This window comes from Manacus candei, unplaced genomic scaffold (genome assembly GCF_025592945.1).
Source record: "Manacus candei isolate 608988 ecotype Guabito, Panama unplaced genomic scaffold, ASM2559294v1 h1tg000057l, whole genome shotgun sequence".
Classification (NCBI taxonomy): domain Eukaryota; kingdom Metazoa; phylum Chordata; class Aves; order Passeriformes; family Pipridae; genus Manacus; species Manacus candei.
In genome coordinates, this window is record NW_026138105.1 from 4,499,938 (window position 1) to 4,509,743 (window position 9,806).

Sequence of the window (9,806 nt, forward strand, 5' to 3'; positions counted from 1 at the left end):
ACAGTTGTGTATCAACCCTCCTCATCCCACTGCATGGTCAGGTTCTGTCGTTTGGACTGATCAGAGAGGAATATCTTCCTCACAGAGGACCCCAACATCCCCAGCTCCTGCTGCTCACTCACACAACTCCCAGGCCCCCCTTAACCAACAAGTTCCTCTCTATTTCTTTTCCTAATGTTCATTTCATGAGTTGCAGAAGTAACATTTTTCAGTATTAAAATGTAATTAATGATTTCGCCATAATGGAATTAATGATTAACTCGAAAGATGTTTAGGTCCCTTGTTGAACAAAACTCACTCATTTTCTGATGCATTAGGACTGTCTGGTCTGCTCTGCCTCTGAAGCAGCTATCCCACAGCTGGCAGGAAGCCAGGGGCTGCAGAAAACATGAATTTTTGCCTGTCAGAGCATTTCTGACAGACCTCTGCAGCACAGTAGCAGCTCTGCTCACAGGCACCATCAGCTCCTGGTTTCTGGATCCTATCAAAGACAGGGGAACAAAAGGAAAAGGTAAGCACAGATGGGGAGGAGGCAATGGGCTCAGCTGACCAGCTCCCCATCAACTATCTGCCATTTGTGAGATGTCCAGATGAAAGGGTTTCTAAAAGAATTTAGAGAGGATCAATGTTTTGATATTTGCTTCGAGGACATCTCTACAGTAGATCAGTGGGATGGAAGTACCAGCTGCAGGGCAGGATGAGGAGCAGGGAATGAGCAGCTTGCACAGCAGTGCCCTGTGCCTTCAGCTTTGGTGCCCACAGCCCCAGACCAGTCCTCCTCCTCTTCTGCACCAAGCTCATGCCATTGCCCCAGGGACAGCAAGCACCATGGAATAATAGATAACCTTGCTTGGAGACACTAAGACTTTAAGAATTTAGACTCAAACCAACAAATCAGTGGTGTATTTTGGAAACCCCCACCACAACCTGAGGCCAAGGGGCTCTGCCACACCACCAAAGTCAGCCTCCAGCTGAGCCAGCACTGTCCTTTGGTATTGAAGCACCTCAAACCAAGACTTTAGCTTTCCCCTGAAGCCAACTGAATTAATCAATTCCTGCTTGGCACTGAAATAAACTCACTTTCTGCTGGGTGGGTCAAAACCACACAATCTATTTTGGCTGCTCTGTTCCCATGAATTCCATTACAATACCTTGCAAAGGGGAAGATTAGAGGGAAGGCAGAGCCAGCAGCATGCCTTGCTTTATGAGGGGGAAAAAAACACACACACAATTTATTTTTCATTGCTTTATGATGAATATGAATTCAATTACATGCAGAGCAGAACTGCTGTAGTCAGTCAGAATTATACTCAGCTAGTAGCAAATATAATGGCTTTTAACAAGGAGAGCTTATCATCAAGGTTCAGACAAGCTTGAGTTCGTGTTGCACCTGATGAACCTGCACAGGCAGACAATGACCATCACAGCTGAGAATTAATCTCTCATCTCCACAGCTGGAGGAGGGAGGGGGAAGAAAGGTGTTAGTGGTCACTGCCAGTCCTCCAACCACACGTGTCAGGACAGCACCAGGGAGCACAAGGACCGTCTGTCAAAACATGAGCACATGCAACAAAAGCAACAGAGAAACACACTTGTCTCCCTTCTTGTTTCTGTCATTTTTCCCACCAGGCAAAATGCATCTCTCCCTCTCCCTGGGTTAAGGTTTGCCCACAAAGCCCACAAGCTCAGAGGCCACGTGTGCAGAGAACAGCTCCCCTTCTGCCTTGGTTCAGCCAGACACCTGGGGAGTGTCTGCACAAATGTCATCACAGCAGCCGAGCACCCAGAGCACATCTATTTCTGTCTCTGTATCTCTGTGCCTTTCCTTTGCCAGCTCTAGTCACTCTGAAACCATGACCACTTGTGCAGGAGCTGTGAGTTCTTCAAGGAGACCTTTAAAGCCTCTTTCAGTCCTAATTGAGCAGAAACCTTCAATCATTCACACACCCCTGCTTGGCCCAAAGTGCCTCAGCACAGCTTTGCTGGAGCAATGACCAGCCTGCCTCAGGGAGGGTCGTGAGTGAGTAATTAATTGTTTGTCCCACCACTGCCTTGCTGTGGGGCAGGACCCTGCTATCTCCAGGACAGCCCTGCAATGCTCAGAAGCCCCCAGCCCCTCTCCCCTTTCTCCTGCTCCCCAGAAGCACCAGTGCTCTGGCAGTGGCCGTGTTTCCAGAGCTGCCACAGCACCAAACAGAGAAATTCTCAAGGAAATTGGAGGAAAGACTGAAACTTTCCACATTCTGTGCATTAATCTCATGCACAGTGCAATTCTCCTGGGGTGTCACTGGTGTTTGTGCAACATTGATACATCCAGGTTTTCCTTCTTCAAGGTAACTCTGAGGTTGTTTCTTGGGGTGTTTTGCAACTCAGAAAAGTAATGTTGATGCAACACACCAAGAAACCACCTCCTGCCCTCCCCTGGGAGAGGGCGTGAAAATATTATACATCTTTAGTTGTTGCTTAATTAAACAGCCCTGAGCAGCAAGTCCTTCTGACTCGTCATTGCCTGAAGCCCTGAAGGCCCCAGCAGTGTGTGCAAACACAGACATGTGTGTGCTGCTGCCTGTCACTCTGACAGGCACCTGAACTTGGAGCTGGACCCACCAGTCAGGCAAGGAGGAAAGCCAGGGGCAAACAGGAGGGCTCAGGCAGCAGTGAGCCAGGCAGGGCTGGAAGGAGACCTCATCTGTTCTGAGATCCAGCTATTAAAGCCCAGCTCTGGAGCAGCAGATGGGCCAGGCTGTGCTTCCCCAAGGAGGCTGGTGGAGCCACACTTCTCAGGGGGAGCTGGTCTGCCTTCCTCTCTGCACACAGGCAGCACACACACAAGGCTTCCCCTGCTTTAAAGGCAAAACCTGAATTTGGAGCAGCTGTCTGGAAAAGGATGCTCAATAATGAACATTTCAAATTTCCTCACTATTTTTCATGAAACCATTTCATGGTCATTTGGGGGTTAAGCTTTACATCTTCTTCAGCATGGAAGGGGCGTGTTGCTGCTTTTCAGTGACAGGAGAAATAAGACATGGAGCATCACATTTCTTGATCAAACTTAGGAATCAAGATAGAGCAAAGTTCATACAAACCCCAGACATCTGTGCTCCTTCATCCCCATGTATTTGCTCCTTCTCCTCAGCAAGACACAGTTCAAGCCATTTAACAAGAGAGAAGGTGTTAAATCTCATTTCCATCCAGGTGAGGCTGCCTGGAGGATGGAGGTGATCCCATCCCAGCCTGGAGTCTCCCCATTCCCAAGTCCAGGCTGCAGTGGCAGAAGCAGAGCTGGGCTCTGCTGTGGACACAGAGACAGCACTGTCAGCCAGCTTTGGGTCTGGAATCAGACTGTGCCATTAGACAAAATCTGTAGGCTTGAATTCTGCCAGCTGCTCACCAGACCTGATTGAAAGCGTAGGAATTACATTAAATTACCTGATTATGTGCAGGCTGACAAATAACAGCAGATATTACAGCCAAGGCTGAACAAGAGCTTGGCCATTCCTGTCTCTGCTACAGGAGTGGGAGTTTTGCCCTGGTAATAACAAGCACTGCAAGTTTCTCCTCTTTAGAGCTGTGTTGTGTTTTTTGGTTATCTGAGTTTGGAGAAGAAAACATCCAAATTGCACATAATAAGTGGAACACAGAGAAAAAGAGCCAGCTGTACTCACAGATGTTACAACACAACCAAAGGTGCTTTTCTATTTCCTCTCCCCCCAGAATAAGCCACATACATCTAATGCATAACACAGGAGATTTCCTCGATAGAATTAATAGCACACAGTCCTTCTTGGCTTGTCTTTAATAACACCCAGTGGGCCTGGGAGAGAAAGTCAGCATCACTCATTTGCTCAGGCAAACCCAGTGGTTGTCAGCCATCCCAACCCCTCACAGCTTTAATGCCGTGGTTTGGGGAGCAGAACCAGAACCTGTGGAGAACCAAAGCCCTTGGAGCTTTGCTGGATTAAAATCAGTTGTCATTTCACTTGGACACGACCAGTGTTTGCAAACTTTGTGGGTGGGAGAAGCCCTTGCTTAATTAGATGGACTGGTTCAACTTGATTCATGCCCAGTGAGCTTCAGATTTATATTTAGGCAAATTCACAGAGATCCAGAGGATTTCATGGACTTAAAGAAGGTAGCTTAGAGGTAGATCTGACTGTCAGTCCATAAGATGCACACAGACTGTTCATTCTGAGTCTGGCAGACACCTGTTATTAGTGGTGCTGTAAATGGTGTGGTTTCAAGTATCTGTGCAAGTCTACAGCTGCAGAAGTGCCCGTGAAAATTAGGAGATGAAGAAAGGAAAGGAGTTCAGATATGGCTGAATCTGAAAATATTTTGGGATTTGGAAAAAAAAAAGGGGGTTCTAACACATCTCTCCTGAGCTGGCCTGGGCTGGTTCAGCCCAGAACACAGCAAGGTGTAGCACAGAGGGAGTTTTGCCTAAAGAAAAAGCAAATCAAGTATGAGTCATAGGCAACTGTGGTTAGAGAATATTGCAAACTGGAGCTCCCATCCATCAGAAAATCTGATTACCTGAACGTGTTTTGTTTAGAAACATTTCTACCTACATAAATCAAAAAGTTTTGCCTTGCTGAGCAGCTTTACCTCCACCTGAGCCTTCAAAAAACCACACAGCATCTCCCAGATCCTTGGGGGGACTGTCTGTCCCTCTCTTCTGCCTGGCCAGACGAAGCCTGGGGAGGGACACGAGCCACCACACTCTCAGGCAGCAGTAGGATGTCACACAAGATCTGACCTACAGCTCCTGCAGGCACTGAACCAGCTCTGCAAACACAAAGAGATATTGAATTCACTGCAAATGACATGTTTTGATTTGACTTAATATGCCAAGGTAGTTCAATCTGGATCCACTGGACTGGAATGATATGTTTCACTTAAATCTTCTTGACAAAATGCATTGATTTGATTTAATTTTTTTTTGATAGAAAATTATCTTTTTACAGAAACTGCATTATCCATACACACAAACACTTTAGCACCTCTAATTAGCACATGTTGATGAGTTTGCTAAGACCTCTTGGGAGCCACAGGACTTTATTCTCAATTATATTAAAGTCACTTTATATCCTTTTACTCCCTGTTACTTAGAGGCACAAAATGGGTGTAAAAATAGTTATGGAGAAAGATTAAGAGCCCCCAGAAAGAACATATTTGTCTCTGCCCAGGCAGATGGGCCTCCAGGGCTGTGCCTGTCCCCCACGTATCTGCTGTGTAAGGGTTTCCTAATGACTGAGGCTGGGGAGATAAAATGGCCCAAGGATCTTAGAAGGATCTTTCCAAGGGATCCTTGTTACCTTCCCCAGCAGCAGATGGGGTTTGCAGCACAGCCTGCCCATAAGGTTGGAGTTTTGGGATGCTGCAGGCGGCTGCTCCCAGGACAGCTGAGCCAAGGTAAGTGTTAACACAGCTCCTGTAACTCCAATTTGTGCCTGCAAAATGAATGCTGCTCTCCTGGGCTGCAGTAAGCTTGTAACATGCTTAAACACTTCGTTAATGAGGGCTCTGTAAGCACCACGGAGACAAACAAGATTTTAGAGGGGCAGAAGCCTTTGTGCTTTCCCCTTTTCCACAGGGGAGAGTTTCAACTCACCGTTCAATTTGCAATTGCAAAGAGAAAACTGTGCACATGGAGTTGGATTTGCCAGCACAGTTTGTGCCTCCATCTAATTGTTTTTAAACTTTGCATCTTGGGAAGAATTAGCAATCATGGTGTTCTCAGAGCCTTGGGAGTTTTCTTAAGAAAATTTTCTTCCCATAATATCCCATATGTTTCTATTGCTTTCGGGGGAGCAGAAGAGCCAAGTCATCCTCTGACTAAGGCCTGGTAATTCACAGAGCCCATCAATCTACTGGCCAAAGCATTTGCAGTCTGTTGTAGAGATTAAGACAAACTTCCCTAGTGGGGAAATTTATACCAAGAATAAACATAAATCTTGTTAACATGATTATTTGCATTCTTTTTAACTATGCATGCAAGGATAGGTTAATTTTCGTGAGGGTTGTTTGATGAGAGGAGGAGTGAGAAGGTGATCATAGGAGGATGTCTGATTAGGACCATTTGTATGGAGTCATTCCTTCAATCCTTTACAGTGCTGGCTCAGGAACATCAGGAAAGCTGAGATGTAGATTTTACCACCCTTCTTGATATGGATTCTGCTGGAATTAAAAACACTTCAGACTTCTTTAACTAATAGTGATAGATAACCACTGCGAAAGGCCAAGCCACCATCCAGGACATGCTCCCACCACCCACCTTGACCACTCACACCCCCTTGGCTCCTCCTTTAAAGTCCTTTCTGTGACCTTAAATGTGAGACAAAGGTTTGGACCCTACAAAAATCTGGTCCCTGATGGCTGTAGAAAAATTATGAGCTATTTAAATCGTTGTACTTAAAACTAATATTGGTTCTGTTTTTCAAGTGTTCTTAAATCCTCCTACTCATGGAAAGGGGATAAAAATATCCCACCACACCTGCTTAACTTGTGTACTTCTAACAGCCACTGCTCTTTAAGGACAGGTATTTCAAGATTGCCCCCTAAACTGCTTTTTTTGAGCATGACAGGTTAGATATTTTAGGATTAGGCAACATGCACCCAATGAGAGAAAGGGCCAAGAGCTCAGGGCATTTGTGTCCAGTGGCACTGCAGTTTGTGCCAGCACCCCATTCGTGGCACCACTGCAACACCCACCCTCACTTTGGCTTCCACAAAAACCTCTAAAGTCACTTCCTTCAAAGGAGACTCGTTCCCTCTCCATTGCTCTGTCGTGGGCTTGTAATCTTGGGCAGGCTCCTAAAAAGAGAAACACTTCCCTCACATCTGTGCCCTTCTCATGTCCGCAAAAGCAGGGCACGAAGTGCTTTGCATCAGCCTCTCATCTCTGGAGTGAGGAGGATTGCCCCTCTCTGGTCAGAAGCCATGGGTGGCAGATGTTTGGGTTTGTTCCCTTTGGCCATTGGCAGATCCAGAGCTGCTACAAAGTGCTGAGGCTCTGCACCAGCTCCCAGCCCTGGGAAATCCCAGCTGTCTGCTCACATCCATCCTCTGGAAGCAATCTTTAATCCTCCCAACGTTCCCTTCAGGCTCTTCGTTCCAAGGCTGCAGAATGTGTTTACACAGCCTCAAATTCTAGGAGTGCAGTGCAACCTCCATGACAAGGGTGAAAAAGTGAATAAGTGAATGGGAATTTTGTTTTGGTTTTTTTGTTTGTTTGTTCATTTTGTTGGTTTGGGGTTTTATTTTTTTTATTTTTGGTTTTTTTTAATGATAAAACCCCAAACAAAACAAAAATTAAACAAAAACCCCTACCATTAACGTGGTTGCCAGCTTCCTCCTTCATGAAGATGCTTTATCTGCTCATTCCTTTGAACACCAAAACCACTAAGTCCTGTACTTCCTCCTCTCTTCATCCCTTTTTTTCCTTCAACAAACATTTTTATTGCAACAGAAGCACCAACCATGGACCCACCAAACCTCTGATTTACAACAGATCATATAATCTGTTTAGTAGCTGGTACATCCCATCCACTTTTCCTACCTTGAGCCTGCTGATGGGTTCGACTGACACATATTGGCTTACCCATGACAGACTTTATATATCCATGTTTTCAAAGGATCTCCAGGTGCATTTGGCTGCCTGAAGTTTGGCCAAGAGCAAAGCAAAGGGCACTCAGAGCTCTGACTGCTCCTGTGGTTCTCTGGCTCTGAGGATCTCACCTGGAAGAGGGAAGAGGAAGAGGGGCCGTGAGACCCAAGAGGTTGAATATTAGACAGTGTTTAAGCACACCTTGCACACACTGCCCTGGGTGAGATCCCCTTCCTTTCTGACAGACCTAGATTTAGCTCACCCAAGGCAGACGTGGGACATGGAAAGGCATATCTTATTTTTTAAGCTGAGGAAGGGCAAGGGAAACACAGCCAAGAGCCAAGTGAAAGTAGAGGACAAGAACGTGGGGAAATTTTCAAGCTGCACATCGTGCAGGTGAAGGGCGAGTCTGAAACAGAACCAAAGCTGCTGAACCAGACCTTTGAGGCCATCTGAGGTGAGACAGAATCAGCAGAGATTTCATTACTCACAAATCCCTCCAGATGTCTTAAATAATTCATAGCAAGCACTGGGACATAAAGACCAGGAGTCCCATTAGGCGGCACATCGTATTGTTTTTGTTCATTAGGGTGAGTCACACAAAACACATTATTACATAAAGCAGGATGTCTCATTAATTACATCAGTCTGGGGGCTATAATGTACCAGTGCCTGGGAGGGCTCTGGGAGACTCAGTCCTTGTCCTGGTTGTTCCAGAGAGTGTTTCCCTGCAGACAGTCACCCCTCGCCCCACCCAGGCTGTTGCTGGGGGTCTGGCTCCTGGTGCCCTGGCTGTGACTCTGCCCATGGGTGCTGGGCACTTCTCCAGCAATGTCACCTCTCCCATGAGCTGCCCCCTGAGGACACAGCTCTCTCCTCGTGCTCACCCCACACAGGCTGGGCACAGCTCCAGCTGGGAACGAGGGAAAACCCCTCCCTGAGCTGAGCTCCTGGTGCCTCCATCAACTCCGGGAGTATAACAGAGGCTAAAGGAGGAGTGTTTGTCACTGTGGCATTTGGAATAACACTGTGGCTTTTGGAGCAAGGGAAACTGAGCATTTCAACGGCAGCTGCCAGTGTTTGCCCACACAGGCAGGTGGTAGCTGTGCCTGCCAGCAGGAGGGGAGACCCTGGGACCCCACATTTCCACGCTGTTAGCCTGCAAACACTCACCAAGGCCAGCCCTGTTTGCGTGGATGATGGTGAAAAGGGGTGCCACATCCACTTCAGTCCTGCCACCTGCAGGTTCCCAAATGAGGGGAGCTGAATTTCATGAAGGAAAACACATTGCAGGGCATAGGGAGAGTGCCCAAGTTCTTAGGGCCTGAGTCACTTCTGTAGAGACAGGAGAGACACCCTCCCTGGGGGGGTCCCAGCAGTAGCTGGGAGCTGTAGGCTGCCAACCCACCCCATCTGTGCAGCCTCTGCCCACTTTTGGAACTCAGAAGTGCAGCTCCTTCCTACCTTTTCAACAAAAAGTGTTGTTATGGGAGACATACACCACTTCACAGAGTCAGGCTTCTAAAATCCACATCATCCTGTGGAAGCCCACTGCAACCTCAGGGACTAAATAAACTCCCCAGTTCGCTGCTGCCTCCTTTCTACTGTCCTACAGTTTTCCAGGTAGGACTGTGTCCAGTGATGGATGCCTGCAGGGATGTGAGACAGAGATCAGAAGTGTGAATGGGAATTAGGTTTCACTGTTTGGCACAGAAGAGGATCCTATAAGTAATTCAGAGGATCACCGAGGTCTGCACTAACATAACCTTTCAGAATAGCATTCACTCCATGCTAGGTTATATCCAGACTCCACACGTGGACATTACCAAAATATTGCTGTCTGGGGTGCCTGTACAGGATCTCTGTAATTTACAGGTGCAGAGGAGAGAAAAGGTCAGGGAACATCCTCGTGTATTTTGCTCTCTAACAGCCAGTCCTTGTGAGTGTATCAAAATGCAGCAGCACTGACAGGGACAGATGATCTAGAACTCCCTGCATTATTAATATACAGTGAAAGATGAGGTAGCTTTTGTGAAAAGTATCTGTTTGCATGTTTAATATACGATGCTCTAACTTTAACACACTGCTACTCATGATGCTGCATTAAAACACAGCTAACCTTTTAAGAAGTCCCACACAGAACAAAAGAGAAAATATTTGCTGAGCTCAAATATTCCTGAATGTTCCAGGCTTGGAAACA

At 46.8% G+C, this 9,806-nt stretch overlaps 1 long non-coding RNA gene across 2 annotated transcripts; it reads right to left on the reverse strand.

Annotated features, from left to right (window-relative positions):
* Window positions 1–310: 310 nt before the first annotated feature.
* Window positions 311–9,251, reverse strand: LOC127477837 (uncharacterized). Of its 2 annotated transcripts, XR_007907041.1 has the most exons (4): window positions 9,071–9,251; window positions 7,559–7,737; window positions 4,606–4,785; window positions 311–481 (listed from the first exon to the last, which is right to left on the reverse strand). It is a non-coding gene; the product is annotated as an uncharacterized LOC127477837 (long non-coding RNA). The 2 variants fall into 2 exon arrangements; XR_007907040.1 differs by lacking the exon at window positions 311–481 and having other exon boundaries at window positions 4,038–4,785.
* Between the last annotated feature and the right edge of the window lie 555 nt (window positions 9,252–9,806).